Source organism: Lycium ferocissimum, chromosome 7, assembly GCF_029784015.1.
Source record: "Lycium ferocissimum isolate CSIRO_LF1 chromosome 7, AGI_CSIRO_Lferr_CH_V1, whole genome shotgun sequence".
NCBI classification, from domain to species: domain Eukaryota; kingdom Viridiplantae; phylum Streptophyta; class Magnoliopsida; order Solanales; family Solanaceae; genus Lycium; species Lycium ferocissimum.
Genome location: NC_081348.1, coordinates 20,800,586 through 20,819,256, shown reverse-complemented (window position 1 = coordinate 20,819,256; position 18,671 = coordinate 20,800,586).

The window sequence follows — 18,671 nt, the reverse complement described above, 5'->3', positions numbered from 1 at the left end:
TTTAGCTTTACATACCTTAATCGCACCAAATTTTGAAGAAAGGGTCTGAACTTTTGAAGAAGAGACTCAAAAGTCTGAACTTGAAACCTTAAGAAGGTTTTCTTGAAAACCTAAGATTCTAGCGTAGAATCTTGTTAAGAATTCATGTGTAGGTGTTATAATTACTTAGGAATACATGAGGCAAACTTACCTTGATGTGGGAAGATGAGGAGAGGAGAGAAAAGTCATTCTAGGGTTTGGAGAACTGAAAAAAGGAATAAAAATTTGGAAAACGCGACTTTAATGAATCTCGGGTGCGTTTGCGTTTGTATTTGCGTCGTATTGCATTCTCAGCAAATGAGATGCTAAAGCACATCGAAATGTACGTCGGAAACTTTGAGATGGAAATTTACAAATGCGCGTGCACGTGCATTCGCGTCCATACGTGTCCATGGATCGATCCGCGACCCTTCAAGAAGATTTGTCATAACTTTTTGTATAGGGATCATTTGGCTTATTCCTTAGATTTATGGAAAGGTATTTCAAAGGGCTATAACTTTCATAAAGAGTGTTCTCCCAAATTCCCAACAAATAAGGGGGTTATACTCGTTTAAAGTGGCTTAATGCAAACTCACTTGAAAATATGGTCCGTAGGGTGGCTTGCAACTTTAATTTGCCCAAAGACTCTTCTCATACTTGTTATAGGTTTCAAAACACTTCCTACGCTTTCCATATTGGTCCCACCATAGCCCCATATTAGGAGTCAAACCTTAGACCAAAGGCACGAGGTGTTACAAGCTTCAGGCATGAAAGAGCTACAAAAGGGAAGAAAAGGTTCTCAAATCTCCTTCACCGTCTTTTTGGGCTCTAGCATCTGAATGCTTTTTAGCATATTATCTTTAATTTTTTTTCTTTCGCAGAAAAAGAAGGAAATAGAGAGGGGCAATCCGACTAGCTGTTAGAATCAACTCCGCTGCCCTATTTTCTTGTTGTTTTTTTTTCTTCTTTTGGCGTTCTCACCCGGTGTCCGGTACAAGTATTAGAGTCCGACTATATTCGGATTCGCGCCGCGTAGAGCCTATTTGGAAGAAGTACTCCCTACCAAAGATTTTTCTATACCCAGAAATCGAACCGAGACCTCTAATAAATAAATAAAAGAGCAGCCCCATCCGCTGGACCACATCATAGTCCCTCTTTTCTTGTTAGGGCTTCAGATGTTCAACACAATATTAGTTTTACTGCACAATCTCTATACACCATTATCCATGAAAATTTAGACTGGTGTTTTATTATTCTAGCATGGGTTTTTAGTTTATCATTTAAATATTCTCCTTGTAGTTTTAGTAAGTTGTTTCTGTTGCGAGATAGAAGACTCATGCATGGATATGAAGTCTTCCATAGTTCCATGTATGAGATAACCTAGTTGACTTACAATAGGTTTTCCTAGTTTTCCTAGCTTAAGTGTACATGCAGTTGTATACATATTAGGAGTGTATTTCCTAGTTGTTTACTACTTAGGACTCTACAATTACTATGTGTATAAATAGAGCTAATCGTACATGATCAATTTATCAATAATACTCAACCTTCTCTCATCTCCACGGCTGTGTAATTCTACATGGTATCAGAGCATTAAACACACACAACTACGCTGCAAAAACCTGTTATCGCAAAACACAACAATGGCCTCAAACTCTGCCTCCTCTTCCTTGTCCCTCTCTGCTTCCTCACTGCATCACCTTATGGCTGCTTGCCCTATCAAGCTAAAGCCTACCAACTACCTTATTTGGAGAACTCAAATCATGCAGTTGATGCAAGTCATGAAAGTGACAAAAATAGTCCATGAAAACAAGCCTGAGACAGGTTCATCTGAGGACAAAGATGATACTGGAAAGGCTGCTGATGAAAAGGAGAAGGAGAAGATCTCTGAGAGCAGTTGGGATGAACAAGATGTTCTTGTGAGGACTTGGATATCAGGAACAATGACTGAGGAAAGTATGTACCTCATTGTTGGATGCAACACTGCCAAAGAGATGTGGGAGTGCTTGGAGGAAGCCTACCTTCAAGCAACAAAGGATAAAGAGTTCCAACTTAAGCAACAACTGCAAAACATTAAGTTAGGGACAAAGAAACTTGATGAGTATTTGAAAGAATTCAAGGGCATATGTGATGGCCTTGTCTGCTATACACAAGCCGTCGATGAAGATAGCAAAGTCATTAACTTTGCCCAGGTCTAGGTTCAAAGTATAAGACCTTTAGGACGATGCACATGGGCAAAGCTCCATATCCCACATCGAATGAATTTGTCAACTCTCTTAGAGGTTTTGACATGAGGAAGAAGAGGAGGAGATGCCACAACAGAACTACAATATGGCTTTCACTACACAAAGAGGTAGGGGAAGAGGAAACTATAATCGAGAGAAGAGGAAACTCCAACTACAATTCAAGAGGAAGGGGTTTTCGCAGACCCGCAGGGATGTGCTACCACAAACCAAAACACTCGAATAACCAAGGCATGCGGGGTTCAAATAATGGAAAAGGAAGAACTAGTACCGAGGCTCCGTCAAATTTATGGAAGAAATAATCATTCACCTTGAAGTGCTTTTACGGATGGGACTACTCGTATCGGTCGAAGCAGATCTTCCTCAGGCCTTAGTGTCAACCCTGCAGAATCCTACAGTGAGGATGAAGTCATGTATATGGACTCAAAGTGCCACTACACACATAACAAATACAACGTAACTGTCGATCTCCACACTTATAAAGGAACTGATAAAATAATTGTTGGGAATGGTGCACGCTAGATATTACACACGTTGGCAATACAAAGAAATCGGGATTGCATATTAAGGATATACTTGTAGTTCCTAACATTGCAAAGAAGCTTCCGTCGCTAGTAAAATTGCAAAGGATAATTGTGCAAAACTTGAGTTTGATGAGTTCGGTTTTTTTGTTACGGACAAGAAGTCAGGGACGTAATACAAAAGGACTATATCAATTGGAAGATAACAACCTCTATGCCTTAGCAGCAACACAGGATTGGAAGAAGTCAGAGAGTATTTGGCACTCTAGATTAGGTCATCTTAGTTTGAAGTCTTTAAAATTATTGAGTAGTAGCAAGAATATTGATGTTAGAAGTTGGAACAAAGTGCCTACTCGTCTGCACTAGTCGTCGATTAGGGAAAAGTTGTAAACTTCCTTTTGATTCAAGAAATAAAATTGAGAAGTTTCCTTTACATAAGATACACTGTGATCTCTGGGGTCCAGCACCAATTGTGTCCTCTCAACATATGAAGTACTACGTGGTTTTTGTGGATGATCATACAAGATATACATGGCTTTATCCCTTAAGAAAGAAATCTGAGTTTTATGAAGTGTTTCTTAAATTCCAAAAGATGGTTGAAAAACAGTTTTCTAACACTATTAAGATATTCCAATGTGATGGAGGTGGTGAATTCATTCAGGCTGAGTTTGTCAAGCACTTGGAAAATTGTGGTATTATCAGGCATATATATTGTCCAGACACCCCAGAGCAAAATGGCATATCTGAAAGAAAACACAGACATATAGTAGAGACTGGATTGACACTTTTGTTTCATGCTAGATTGCCTCGCTTCGTGGGTTGAAGCCTTTTTGTACCGTGTTTTTGATAAATAGGATGCCATCTTCGAGTTCTAAAGAATGAAGTTCCTTTTGTGAAGTTGCATGGTGTTGAACTTGACTATAATAGCCTGAAAGTCTTTGGTTGTAGGTGTTATCCTTATATAAAGGGACAAAACAAATTTTCACCTAAAACATACCCTTGTGTGTTCATTGGCTATAGCAGTCTACACAAGGGATATAGATGCTATCATCCACAGACTAGGAAAGTCTATGTGTCTAGACATGTTATTTTTGATGAGCTTACTCTACCCTATGTTCAAACAGATCAACCAAGTGCCACAGTGTCCTCACCTCACCTAGCTACTTTCCATGAGTTCTTTTCTAATATGCAGGAACAGGCTGAGCTTTCAGGTGACAGTAACATCTCAGGGGAAGTGTTGTTAGAATCTAATAACAATGCTGAGACAAGAGATGATGTGAGCCTTGTGGAAGAACTGCAGAAGACTAACACAAACACTGAGTTTGTGCATGAGCTTGTTCAAGCCGCCGCCCATGATGTCGAAGGAAATGTGACACAAGATGATGATCCTAACAGCGGTGAAGATGACACAAACAAGTTGTCACAAGTGATGATAATGTTCATGCGAGTGATGTTCATACAAAAAGTGATAATGCTCATACACAAGAAAATGGAGGAACTCAAGGTCCTAACAAAGGTGTTGCGAGACAGGATCCACAAGGCATACAATTAGAAGTTGACCTGTCAAAATCGTTTAATGTCACTGGAGATAGTGACAATATACCTATACAAGTCCCCTCAAATCCAAGTGAAGCTGCTTAAACAGGTGAATTAGAAGCAGCAGAAGGACATCACATGATGACTAGACACAAGGCAAAGAAAATGCCCATGACTCACACTTCATCATTTGAAAAGATAGATGTGGAGCCAAAAAGTGTGAAACAAGCACTTGCTAGTCCCCACTGTATGCGGCTATGCAAGAGGAAATTGATGCACTAAACAAGAATCAGACTTGGATTCTTGTTTCCAGAACTGCAAACATGAATATCGTTGGCTCAAGATGGGTGTTCAAGACTAAGTTGAAGTCTGATGGCACTATTGATAGATATAAAGCCAGGTTGGTTGCCAAGGGATACTCACAACTTGAAGGCATTGATTTTGAAGAAACATTTAGTCCAGTAGTCAAAGCTACAACTATAAGGGTGGTTCTGTCTGTTGCTATAAGCTTGCACTGGTCTATAAGGCAATTGGATGTTAAGAATGCTTTTTTACATGGATTTCTTCAAGAAGAAGTGTATATGAGTCAGCCACCAGGGTTCATTGATCCAAGATATCCAGATCATGTATGTCTCCTCAAGAAGGCATTGTATGGGCTCAAACAAGCACCTAGAGCCTGGTTTGACAGGTTTAGTATTTACTTACTACACCTTGGTTTTCAATGCGGCAAAGAAAGGACTCATCATTGTTTGTCGTTAAGAATAGAAGAGGTATTATCTTACTTCTTCTATACGTGGATGACATTATTATCACTTTGGAAGCTCGATGAATTCATTAGTGATATAATTTACGGCCTTGCAAAAGAGTTTGCTATGAAAGATCTTGGACCATTACACTTCTTCTTAGGAATTGAAGTACATTATTTCAAAGGAGGGATCCATCCGAGTCAAGGGAAGTATCTTTGCGAATTGTTGAAAGACTAATATGGCACTTGCAAAACCAAATTGGCACACCTTTGGCACAAAAACATGGTCTACAACTAGCAACAGGAAACACAATGCGATGCATTGTATAGGAGTGTTGTAGGAAGTCTCCAATATCCGTGTCTAACTAGGCCTGATATATCCCATGCAGTTAATCTCGTTAGCCAGTTTATGCAGGCTCCAAACACTGAACATTTTCAGGCCGTAAAGAGGATTCTTAGATATGTGAGAGGGACATCAAACTATGGTCTGAGGTTGCTAGCTAGATCACCACTTAGATTATATGGATTCTCGGATGCGTATTGGGAGGTTGTGCAATAACAAGGAGGTCAACCACGGGTTACTCAATATATCTAGGTGCAAATTGCATCTCTTGGGCCTCTAGAAAGCAAAGATACGGTTGTCAAGGTCCAAAGGTCTTTGAAGCGAATATGTATAATCGTCCTCAACAAAGAATTAAATGACTTGGATAATATACATTCTTAATGATATAGGAGTGTACTTGAAATCGCACCAACACTATTTTGTGACAACATCTGCATTATACATGACAGTAAATCCAGTTTTACATGCTAGAACTAAACATGTGGAAATGGATTATCACTTTGTAAGGGAGAAGGTAGCTAGAGGACAGCTTGTGACACATTTTGTGAGAACTAAAGATCAACTGGCAGATATTCACACTAAGGCATTGACAAAGCAGGAGTTCACAAGATTCAGAAGCAAGCTAGGAGTGTGCATACCACCACCTCACAAGCTTGAGGGGAAGTGTTGCGAGATAGAAGACTCATGCATGGATATGAAGTCTTCCATGTATGAGATAACCTAGTTGACTTACAATAGGTTTTCCTAGTTTTCCTAGCTTAAGTGTACATGCAGTTGTATACATATTAGGAGTGTATTTCCTAGTTGTTTACTACTTAGGACTCTACAATTACTATGTGTATAAATAGAGCTAATCGTACATGATCAATTTATCAATAATACTCAACCTTCTCTCATCTCCACGGCTGTGTAATTCTACAGTTTCTACTTTATGTAAAGAAAGAATTGATATGTTTTTAATTTTCTTTATAATGAGAAGATATTTGTTATTTCTTGAAGGTTTAATTCTGTAAATGATAATTATCAGTACTTCTATCGCAAAAAAAAAAGTGATATTTTTTAGCAAATAAATTAAGAGAAAAATTATTATCTACAAGAAATCTGTCATTAACATATTTAAGAAGATGAATAATCTTTTCAACATTAATTCAATGAATTAAAAAGAAATAAATAAACAATAATAAGATAAAAAGCTAAATGATGAGTTATGATATTCAGTTTGATTAATAAAATCGATAATTAATAAATTACGACATCATTGTTTCAATTTGATTTTTAATATGGCCAAATATTTAATTTTATGAACTTTATGATGACTATTACTTTGGCAAAATCAAAGTGTTAATGTTCTTTTACTGAATGTGTCGCTGGCTTTTCCAATCAAATCACTAAAAATAATAGTATATCTGGTCATGACAAAGCAATCGAAACATCGAAGTGGCCAATAACAAGTAAAATATCGTTTATGAGGAAGTATTAGGCAACATATGAATATATTACACATTTGCACCCAATAACATCAAAATGTGACTCGATGTATATTTTACCCACCTAAGTAAATTGAGTTGTTCAATTTTACAAGTTCAGCTAACTTCTAATCACTTGTCATTCAACAAAGAAATAACTTGAATAAGCTAATCGTTCAACAATATCATCTTGTATTTTTCACTTTAAATTTTATGTTACTCATTACGCTACAGTTTTGCTATGATTCATACTGTATGTACTACTTGTGTGGGACATACGTGCAACACACTTATCCAGAAACTAGTTACACTAAAAGTGGAAGTCCCCTTAATTAAAAGTTAAATTACGAAAATGTCCATCAAAAGTTGAACGACCAATTTACCATTCTCTTGAAAATTATTCATTTAATATGTTTGTACTAAAATGTAAATTTACATTTCAATATTTAATAAAATGTATAGAACATATTAAATACAAATGTGAACCGAATGTTTTGATTAGAAAATTTTGTCAAATATTTTTCTAAAATTAATGCCATTTATTGTGATCTATTAAATTTAAAATTATTTTCAGCTTCCGTTCTCTATTGCGAATGTACAGTTAATGTCAATATGTCGTTCTTCGCTATTCATCTTTGACAACTAAAAAGGACTCTCCATTCCACCTTTATTAATCATATAAAAGCACAATTAAAGGAAACAAACCTTTCAAGCTTCCTACCCAAAATTCTATTAAGGATATGCAAATGCAAATGATCTCCTTTCTCTTTGTATTAAAGATAAGCAAATGACATATTTCTTTGCCTTTTTGTTATTTTAAAGTTGTTTAATTTAACTTTATTGTTTTCTATGCGATGTGTTGCAGTACAATTTTAGTTTCTCTTAATCGCTGTCATCGTCAAGTTTAAATCAATTGCCATTTCCTTTCAAGACTAACTTGTGTTTTGTGAAAAGATATCACTTCTTTCTCTTGATTAAATCTTAATTCAAGAATATGTTTTCTATAGTTTTTTTCCTGTTCGATAATCCTAAAGACGGCTAATTTGCATGTGTTGAAAAGCATACATATTTTGATCCATGTCCAAGAATGAACCAGAACAGTATAATTAATAGTCAATGTTAACGTTTGGGCCTAGAGGAACTTTAGAATTCTTGTCTGTGTATTAGATATTACTTTGTTTACCTTTCATTTCCTTTTAATGATGGTGAGCAGTTCGAGAAATAATTCGGAGAAGAAGATTGATGTCATAATTTTATCTGAATTACCAATTTGCGCTACTTTGACGAGTGATATTCTCTTTAAGAATATGCAACAAATCTTAGATATGGATGCTACAGAGCTAGAATCCCAATTAACATAATTAACCTCCTTTCTATCGGATAGACATAATAGTTTAACTGAATTATAACTAATTTCGTCATCATACATCAAAGATAACTTTGCCTCATATGTAAATTATATACTTTTATGTTTCTTGTCTATTAATTATCCCTTGAGATAATTGTAATTGTATCGGAGGAAGTTGCTATTAAAAGTTTTATAGCTTAGGTAACGATATTACTAATTATATTGACATGCTATTTGCAAAGGCGGAATAGGGATTTTAAGTTTACCGGTTCCTACGACAATCTCAAGTTAATAGACAATTACAACTAGGTTTCACAAACAAATATCTATCATACTATTCTAAAAGTGGGAAGCCTCAAAGTTAAAAATTGAAAAACCAATTTCCCCATTAAATATTGAATGACCATTTCACCCTTCAATCTAAAACTATTCCTATAATATTTTTATGTACTAAAAAGTAATTACTTACATTGCAATAAACATGCAAGATTATAACCTTTAGAAGTGGGATCATATTAAATGATTGAACTTGGCTACATGAATTGAATAGTAAACGTATGATTGAATAAAAACATTAATGACAATCTAAGACCTTTCAGAAACATCTGATCAATTGCAAAAGGAAGTTCGAAATTTGACCCTATAATATTGACAGACTTTTTTGCCCCTCAAATCAAACACTACTTTTATAATTTTTGTACCAAAAGTAAATTTAATTTCTAATAAATATTAATTACTTATTAGATACAATGAATAATCCAAAGTGAGTTCGTGCATCTACAAAAACGTAAAAGGCACTTTATGATGGGGTTCGGAGCCTAAAGGGCATATTTTTGCACCCAAAAGACCAAAGGGGGTTGGCATTTCCAAGATAAACCGAAGGGGGTTTATCGTGGACTGTCCCACGTTTTGCAGCTCCTTTTAACGGAGCATTGTAACGTCTGTCTTCAACAAAAAAAATTTTAAAAAAAATTACTAAATCGTGGACCAGTCCACGTTTTGCAAAAATGTTTTTTTTTTGTAAATCGTGGACTGATCCACGTTTTGCAAAACATATTTTTGCAATTCGTGGAACAGCCCACGTTTTGCGAAAAACGATTTGCCTCAAATTTTTTTGGCTAAAACGTGCTGCTGTCCATTATATTCCGTTTATTTTATTGTCTTGTTCTCTTTTTTCTTTTGTCCACTGAGCTTTTTTTGTTCTCTCCAACTTGAGGAAATAAGAGCTAAATGAAAGCATCAACTTTATGAATTTTACAAGATCACGATGGAAAAAAAGTTAGAAGGTCAAGCCGTATTAACATGTTATGTTATACTCACTTTTAATATGAAATGAACTTTTCTGAGTTTTAGACAAGATTTCATCATAAATACAATAATTACCTCCTCAAGTTTCTCACCTGTGGGTTCATAATACAAGCAAACCTTTCTATAATGGTAGCGTTTGTTTGAAAACTTCATAACTGCTATAGTAAGGTGCTGTTATGTATGTATACTGACATTTGATGTTAGATTTCATTTAGTTATTATAAACAAAACTATGCAATTCTTTTTTTTTTTTTTTACTTTTTATGCCGCATATAAATGAAACCAAAAATACTTGTTAATTTTAAAATCCCAATTGAATTTCATATTTCATTAATAAAAAATTGAAAAGACTAATAAATTACTAAGAAATCCATAACTAGTCATACCATACCGATAAAGAATTAAAATCTAAGGAACATATGCATTTAAAATTAATTGAAAATTTAAATTTTCAAATTTGATGTAAGAACTCTAAAATTGTAGATTGTTTCGTAAATTCCAATCTTTTAGTAATAATATAACGTTTGAACTGACGAAGATTTTTTATCAAACTTTCAGCAAAAGGGAAAATAGTTTTCCCTTGAAGGCTGTTTAAGAACATAATAGTATAATTAAAAAAAATTAGATATTCGTACTTGAAATATACTATGTACATGACATTAATGATGATAATCATAAATATTTTAATATTTTATTTTATAGATAATATATTTCTTACAAAATATTATTACACAATATTTGAAGTGTGGCTGTTATAAAGAGGTAATTTTACAAAGAGTGTACCGCTATAATGAATTCCATTGCAGTTATAGGCAGAATGCTGTTATAGAGAAGTAAAATATAACATAATAAATCAGTTGCGGAGAAAATCAGGCCGTTATAATGATGAAATGTTGTTATGACGAATGACAATTATAGAGAGCTTTGACTGTAGACGTTAGTTTAATTTTCACGGTCCCTTTTTTCTTGCCAATTCCTCACTATAATAGAAAAATAGAATAGAATCAAAATAAAAATAAAAAGCAGGCAATTTAAACAACCTTAACGATATTTTCATTAATGCAGAACTGCATCTATTATTATATATAAGAGGGAATGTGAGGACTTTTGTAGTCCTCACAATAATTTTCCAAATTTTTAAAAACTTTTTCATTAATTACTTTTATGTACTAATTTTATTTATTTAAGTCAATTTTTTTGTTTTTTGTTTTTAAAGTCTACTTTTCAAAAGCTATCGAGCCTAGGGACTTTTGTAGTCCTTATAATAATTTTCAAATTTTTTTAAAACTTTTTAATTAATTACTTTTAGGTCCTAATCTTATTTATTTATGTCAATTTTTTTGTTTTTGTTTTTAAAGTCTACTTTTCAAAAGCTATCGGAATGTGAGGACTGTAGTCCTCACAATAATTTCCCAAATTTTTAAAAACTTTTTCATTAATTACTTTTATGTCCTAATTTTATTTATTTAAGTCAATTTTTTTGTTTTTTGTTTTTAAAGTCTACTTTTCAAAAGCTATCGAGCTCCGGGACTTTTGTAGTCCTTACAATAATTTTCAAATTTTTTTAAAACTTTTTAATTAATTACTTCTAGGTCCTAATCTTATTTATTTATGTCAATTTTTTTGTTTTTGTTTTTAAAGTCTACTTTTCAAAAGCTATCGAACCTCCTACCTCATTTTTCACGTTCTTTGATTTTCGATTGGTGCTCGATATCCGCATTTGAGCCCAATTAATCCGATAATTCGCACTTGCATCGCGCCTATTCGGGGGGGGGGGGCTCCTTCAAAGATTTTTTTCCATATCCATGTTCGAACCCCTAATCCCTAATTAAGAGAGGAGCGACTCCATCTGCACAAGTTAAATTATGTATTTGTCTTAAAAGTTCATTAACTATGTATAGATTATTTATTTAGAACTAAATAACTTCAGAAAATTAGGATACATAAGTTATAATGTCAAATTATGGTTCCAAATTTGATTTGAATTAAATAATTTCATCAAAATGGAAGTTAAAATATTAAAGGAGTGGAATGAAAATTTTGCTTTTATATACCTACCCACTTGTGGGACTACAATGGGTATATGGTTGTTGTTGTTGTTGTTGTACACTTGTACTAACACAAATTATATTTCTTTAGTTAAAATATCTGCTTTTATATCTTGAGTTTGGGCCCGGGCTTAGCACGGGCCTCACATAACTAGTATGCAAATAGGGGTACAAGAAGTTTGGAAACGTGGACAGCACCACGTTTTAGCCAAAAACAAATTGAGGCAAATCGTGGACTGGTCCACGTTTTGCCCAAATCATTTTTTCGCAAAACGTGGGCTGGTCCACGATTTACCTTAGTATTTTTTTATTTTTTTTAAATTTTGTTGAAGACAGACTTACAATGCTCTGTTAAAAGGAGCTGCAAAACGTGGGACAATCCACGATAAACCCCTTTTGATTTATTGTGAAAATACCAACCCCCTTTGGGTTTTTAGGTGCAAAAATATGCCCTTTAGGCTCTGGACTCCTTTATGATGAATATTAACTACTATCTTATAAAATTGCTAAGTCTTTTACATGCCTATTCAAGATCTTTATTTGTTAAGAAGCTGATGAAAATCAGGGGTCAGACAATTAAGTAGGAAATTGATGAATCTCTTTTTTGGGCTAAAAAAATTCTAATAATTTGTTGTAATTCTTTTCACCTTCCCATGCTCCCATTTAAAGTCACTAGAAGGGCAACTGAATATGCAAATTCCAAATGATCTAATTTACTCGAGAATTGCTACTTCTCTTTGGTTAAGTTCTTATCTTTATCATTCCTTTCTCTTTTATTTTTCTATGATTCTCTTTTTGGCCACAAGCATAGGCAAGGTAGTGACAGAAAAAATGAAGAAAACACGATGGATCTTCTAACAACTGTTAGGGGTGGCGTTAGTGTTGCATTTGGAAAAATCATGATATGTGACGATAAGAATAGAAAGAGAATGAGAGTTCGGGAGTCAAATAGTTTGTAGCCTGGAAGTACATGCCAAAATGGCATAATTCCCTAGTACATATTCTTCGAAGATGTTCGAAAATGTCAATATTTCCTGAAGAACATAATTCCAAGATATTTGGATTCATAGTTAAATATTGTTTTATAATATGTGTTTTCTTTATCCTCATCTTTTTGTCAAATAAGTCATCAGATTATGCAAAGATAAACTGAGCAACACAATTGAATAGATACTGTTTATTTAAACTATATTTAATATATATAGTAAGTGTGTGACACCAGGGGCGGAGCCAGCCCTTCGAGTATGGGTTCGGCCGAACCTAGTAGCTTTTGTCCAAACCATAACCATATATTTATTAAATTTTTTGTCAAAAGTAACTTTAAAGAATTAGAACCCTGAACCCACAAGCTTCGAATCCTGGCTCCGCCTCTGTGTGACACAATATTATATTTATTATTTTTGTAAACATGGAGCCAATGTAGGATATCTTACAGATGGAGAGATATGTGGAGTAAATTGATAACAGATGTTGGAATTAGAATAATCGCCAATAACTCCCATCACATTTAAACTTCACGAATGATGAAGGCCACCATCTCCGTTGATGGCGCTAGCGAAGATTCATGAGCTATGGAAGCGAGGGGATTGGTTTCTCCAATAGATTGGTTTTAGAATTGCAACTAATTGATTGTTTTTTTAAACAAAGTATTACCATTACAATGTTTCTAAATGAAAAGACAACATATATGATTTAACATATAGTTATTTACTGCTGCCAAAGTGGTGTTATTCCTTCTTTTTTGTACGCTTTTAATTTAGGTATAAACTAAAATACTTTGGAATGTAATATGTATACATTTTCGGTAATAAATTTTTATTTTGCTACATGTTAAGTAACGATGGATGCTAAATATACATGTGCGAAGCTCTAGAACTAGTATATATAATAAAGCTAAACATAGACAAAGTGATGTGACATCTCTCTATGGCCAACAATTGCATTTTTCTTTTATCTCTTTTTTTTTTTTTTTTTTGCACTTTTTGTTCATTTTTTTGCATAATCTTCTAGCTAAGTGAATTAATTTATTCCAAACATTTGCAATAAAGCCTAATTAATTATTTTGCATGAATCAGCCCACGTATAGTATAGCATGACCTCAATGGCAAGTTTTAATTCCCTAATTAAATGGGTTAATTAATGCATATTGAAGGTCTATTTTTCTTCATCTTCCTCCTCCCGATAACTCCCATATAGTATGACTTGAGATTATTTAGTAACGTTTTTAAAAATAACAATAACTCTTGCACTAACTTTTTGCATTGACTTTATTCCTTTTCTACAGTACTACATGCTCTGATGGTACGAAAAAAATTAGTGATAAAGTTGTATACGTGATTTTCTTTTTCTTCTGTTTTTTTTTTTTTTATAATTATTTTGCGTGGGGGGTGGGGGGAGGACCTATTGATTTTTTTTTTCTTCTGGTATGTTGTGAATTCTGAAGTTACATATATAAACAAGCATATAGTAGTTGAAATATTGAATAGGTGACTCCTTTTGAATTATGATATTGAGTTTTGAGTGATATCCATTTAGTTATTGTTTTCCTCTGGCGTAGATTCTTAATTCGAATATGCAATCAGAGAAATTCCAATTGAGGTTTTTCTTATTTATCTTTTCTCTTTATACAATTGTTATTACTATTTTTTTTGGTTTCTAAGTAGGAAAAGATGCGAGTTCATATGTAAAAGTCGAGGATTCCTCTAGGATGGTAACGTGACATAGTAATTGTTTCTATTCCGATATTTATTTTTATCAGTTGTTGATTTTTGTTCTTATTATATATTTGCACTCGTAATATAAGTTCATGAACAATGAATTACATTTATTAATGTTTGTATGTAAATGTACAAAACGATAGTAAATAAAGCTATCGTCCTTTTTAACATTGTTTGTTTTTTGTTTTTCTTTTCGCGATCACGCGTAGCGTAGACAAATTCACTAGTTTATACATATTCTAGTGAATTTCTTAATACCCATATATATATATAATGACAAATAAATAGGAAATGCTATTTGCCTCGTTAGAATAAGAATTCACTTATGTGAAAATGAAAGAGTTTCACGGGAATTGTCTTGATCGTCGGATATCATTAAGAAAGAAATAGGAAGAAGTGTCATCGAACGATTCCTGCTATCCTTCCAAGTATGGAATGTGTAAAGAATCAAGCTACATGTCTTGATCTATACAAAACACACTTTTTTTTCTTCTTTCTTTCAGTTTCATTGATGACAGAAAAGATCTACTCCAAGGGGGCGCTAGCGTTTCACTAATAAGATATCAAAGGGGCCTGAAAAAGCGTAATAGGGTGCTTCTCTAGGCTCACTTTGCTTCTTCAAGCTTCGCTCATTCTTTCAAAAATCAATAATGGACTACCGAAATCCCGTAAAATAGCACGTTTTCTCCAGATCCGCAACTGGCTATTGGTTAATCAAGTCGTGATTGTTGTGTTTAAGCAACCCTTTAGTAAGTCGAGCAAACAGATGTTATCATTTTTGGCTCAAACACATTTTAATGTGCATGTACCTCATGGTCAACGAACACGAAAATGTTAAAAATACATGTAGTAACTTGTATTAAAATGTTTGAGTAATATATTTAAAATAAATTGGTAACTCATAATTATGGATACACGCACAACGCACGTGTTTAAATACTAGTATATTTAAACGTGTAACCAAAATAGCCATTCATTACTTTTCTACATTTACCGTTCTTTGAGTAAAATTACTAATAAGGTGTATGCTTTAACACATTCTTTATTCTACATTAAGTAAAAAATATTTTCTAAATTTAATAGAAGTAATTAAGCTAGCCTTTCACCATTTTTTCCTTTCAAAAGAAACTTATAAGATCATCAATTTTTTTAGTTAAGAAAAAGCATTTTACCATTTATTATACTTATATATATATAAGAGAGAACCCATAGGTTTTGTCGTCCTCACAGTTGAGAATTTTGATACTTTGATCAATCAAGCTACTACACGTGGGGCCTCTGCCGTTAGCTCCTACTGCCTTTTTCCTTGTCTATTTCATTTTTCACACTCTCTTTTTCTTTAAGCCCCTAGGAAAAAAAATAGTAAAATTTTCACAAACAGCTACATTTTAGCTCCTTCTAACAACCTATAACTATATGTTCTACATTTACAATTCGTAGCTGGAGGACCTATATTTAGCTAGTAGACGCATCGACTTAAATATAGGATAAATATAACGGAAATACACACGTTGAGAAAACTGAAAGTGCTATATTTATGGAAACAAAATCTATTCCAATTTAAATTAAAATCAGTTTTTAATGTTCCTTGATTCACGCAAATATCCTCCCATTCCATATCTGATCTCATATCTCATTCAAACAGCTAACAAATTAAAAAAAAAATTGAATTCGAAAAGTACATTCATATTTTTAACCAAAAAAAAAAAAGGTTCAAAAACTAGTTCATCAAAAAACTTTGAAAAATAACGATATCAAACCAGTGAACAAAGCTCGTTTTAAGCGACGAATTGAATTCATCTATTGAAATATCGAATTAAAGTTGAGTTCATAATTGAGGTAACAACGTTTTCATTGCAACTTTTTATTTTTTTTATTTTTCTGAAATTTTGAAAAATATAGTCAAAATATATGAAAAATATATCTGAAATATAGTCAACAAAAATCAGAATAAGTAATATTGAACATAATAATCAAAAAACAATTAAAATATAGCCAAAATATAGTCATAATTGAGTTCATAATTAAGGTAACAACGTTTTCACTGCAACTTTTTTTTTTCTGAAATTTTTCTAAATATAATCAAAATATATCTGAAATATAGTCAACAGAAACCAGAATTAGTAATATTGAACATAATAATCAAAATACAATTAAAATATAGCCAAAATATATATGAAAAACAACTATTAAAATATCAATCCAAACATTAGGAATTGAAAATTCAGGAAGTAAAGGAAAAAAAACGAAAATATAGGTTAAATACACGGTGAAACGTAAAAATCAGTATAGAATCTTACCTTTTTTGGGAATTAGATTTGAATTATGAGTGAAATTAATGAGTAGTTAATTAGAGATAAACAAGGAAGTTAAACTATTATAAAACTGATTTGAAATTGGAGAAAATTAAGGGATATTGGGCATAATGGCGTGTATTTAGGGGATAGGAGAGAGGAACCTTTTTTTTGGCTTAAATTTAGGGGTGTGGGAAGTTACAAGATGAGCGGTAAAAAAGTGCTAGCTATAGGAAGTAAATATGTTATATTTTAGCTACTAAATATAATTATTGTAAAGTTTAGTTATGTTCCATAAATAGGTAATAATGTAAGCTATGCCAAGTAAGCTATGGAAGTAAATTCATGTATGTATTTAAGCCCATTCATCATGGGCCTCAGTAATTCATATATTGACATTGTGGTAATCTTTTTGTGTCCTTATTCCTTACTCCCTTCTGTTTACTTATATTTCATGGTATTTTCAGTTTTTATACTTAATTTAAAATAAATATGTTATTTATATAACCAAAAAGATATTAATATTTTTGTCTAAAAAATTATTCTTATTTAGATAAGTGAAATTTTAATATAACCAAGAAATCATATTAAATTTGTACTATTTAATTAAGGATAATGCAGTGAAAACACTTCTTACATATTTAAGGTTAGTACTATTTTAAGGGGCATGTCCGAACTAAAAACACATTTTGATATGTACCGGATGGAGTATTAGATTACCCTTTGCATTATTTGTCATTATACATGGTAAAATTTTAGCAACTTTGGAGCTACATTTTCGTTTCCACTTAAAGCTTTTATTAGATCTTACTAATTACTCTTCCTTCATACCCCTTCCGTCCACTTTTACTTGTCACATTGCTTTCTCGAGAGTCAAACTGAATAAACTTTGACCAATATTTTAAGGTTTTTTTTTTCTTTTCATCATATTAATATAAGAAGAATTGCAACTTATATTTTTGTATAGTTTCCGAACGTCTATAAATACCGAATTAATCTTATTTAATTTAGCTCCGAAGATTAGTCAAATTGACTCTCGAGAAGCAAAACTTGACAAGTAAATGTGAACGGAGGGAGTGTCAATTTATGTGACATTTTTTTCGAGAGTCAATTTGATTAAACTTTGAAGCTAAATTAAATTAGAGAAATTTATATATTTTAAATTAAAATATAAATATTTAAAAATTATACAAAAGGTACTATAAATTACAATTTTATTTTTAAGCATAGACCATATATGAGGAACTAAATTGTTCTTGAGGTTTATTTAATAAATTTAGTTATATTCCTTTTTTTGGTCTAAAACTAAAATCATTCAAGCCACGCATTCATACGTCGGAAAGCAAAGCTTAAACCGGCACATTTAACTAACATAAATTCTTACAAAGATAGAATATCATGAGCGAGATTAATTCCTAATATTATATTTAAGAAATCTATCCAGATCTATAAAATAAAGAAGTTACAAATTCATTAAAAAAAAACCAATATTTTTATTTTAAGTTTTGCTGAGCTGTAATTATTTAAATCATCTTACTTTGCAGAATGCCGAGTCGCTTATTTTCCTTTGGTATTTAATAATTCTCTTGCCAACCGTCCTTCCTATAAATAATTTAATGTTTAAAAATCATCGAATTAGGTGAATAAACTTTAATAATTATGAAGACTTATTAACAATGCATTTTAGGATGCCTCTGGATTATATTAATTATGTGATAAGAAATTATGAAGCAAATAATATTTTTTTAATTAAAATAATATTGCTTTTATATCTCGTGTTTGCCCGGGCCTCATATAACTAGTTAAATGATAGATATGAAAAAAAAATGTTTGCTATTCAAAATTTTGAAAAGATAACTCATTAAATATGTGTTAGAAGAGAGAGAATTTTTTACTTTTTCTATGCATTGGAAACATAAAAACATCATTAATTAGATAGAAAGAGAATGAAATTTAAAATTTACATCACACTTTTCAATGCATAATTGACAAAAAAAAAGTAGGAAATGCCCATAATACCCTCATAATCCACATGAATTATCTTAAATGTCCCATTATATCAAAAATTATTTTCCTTTCCACAT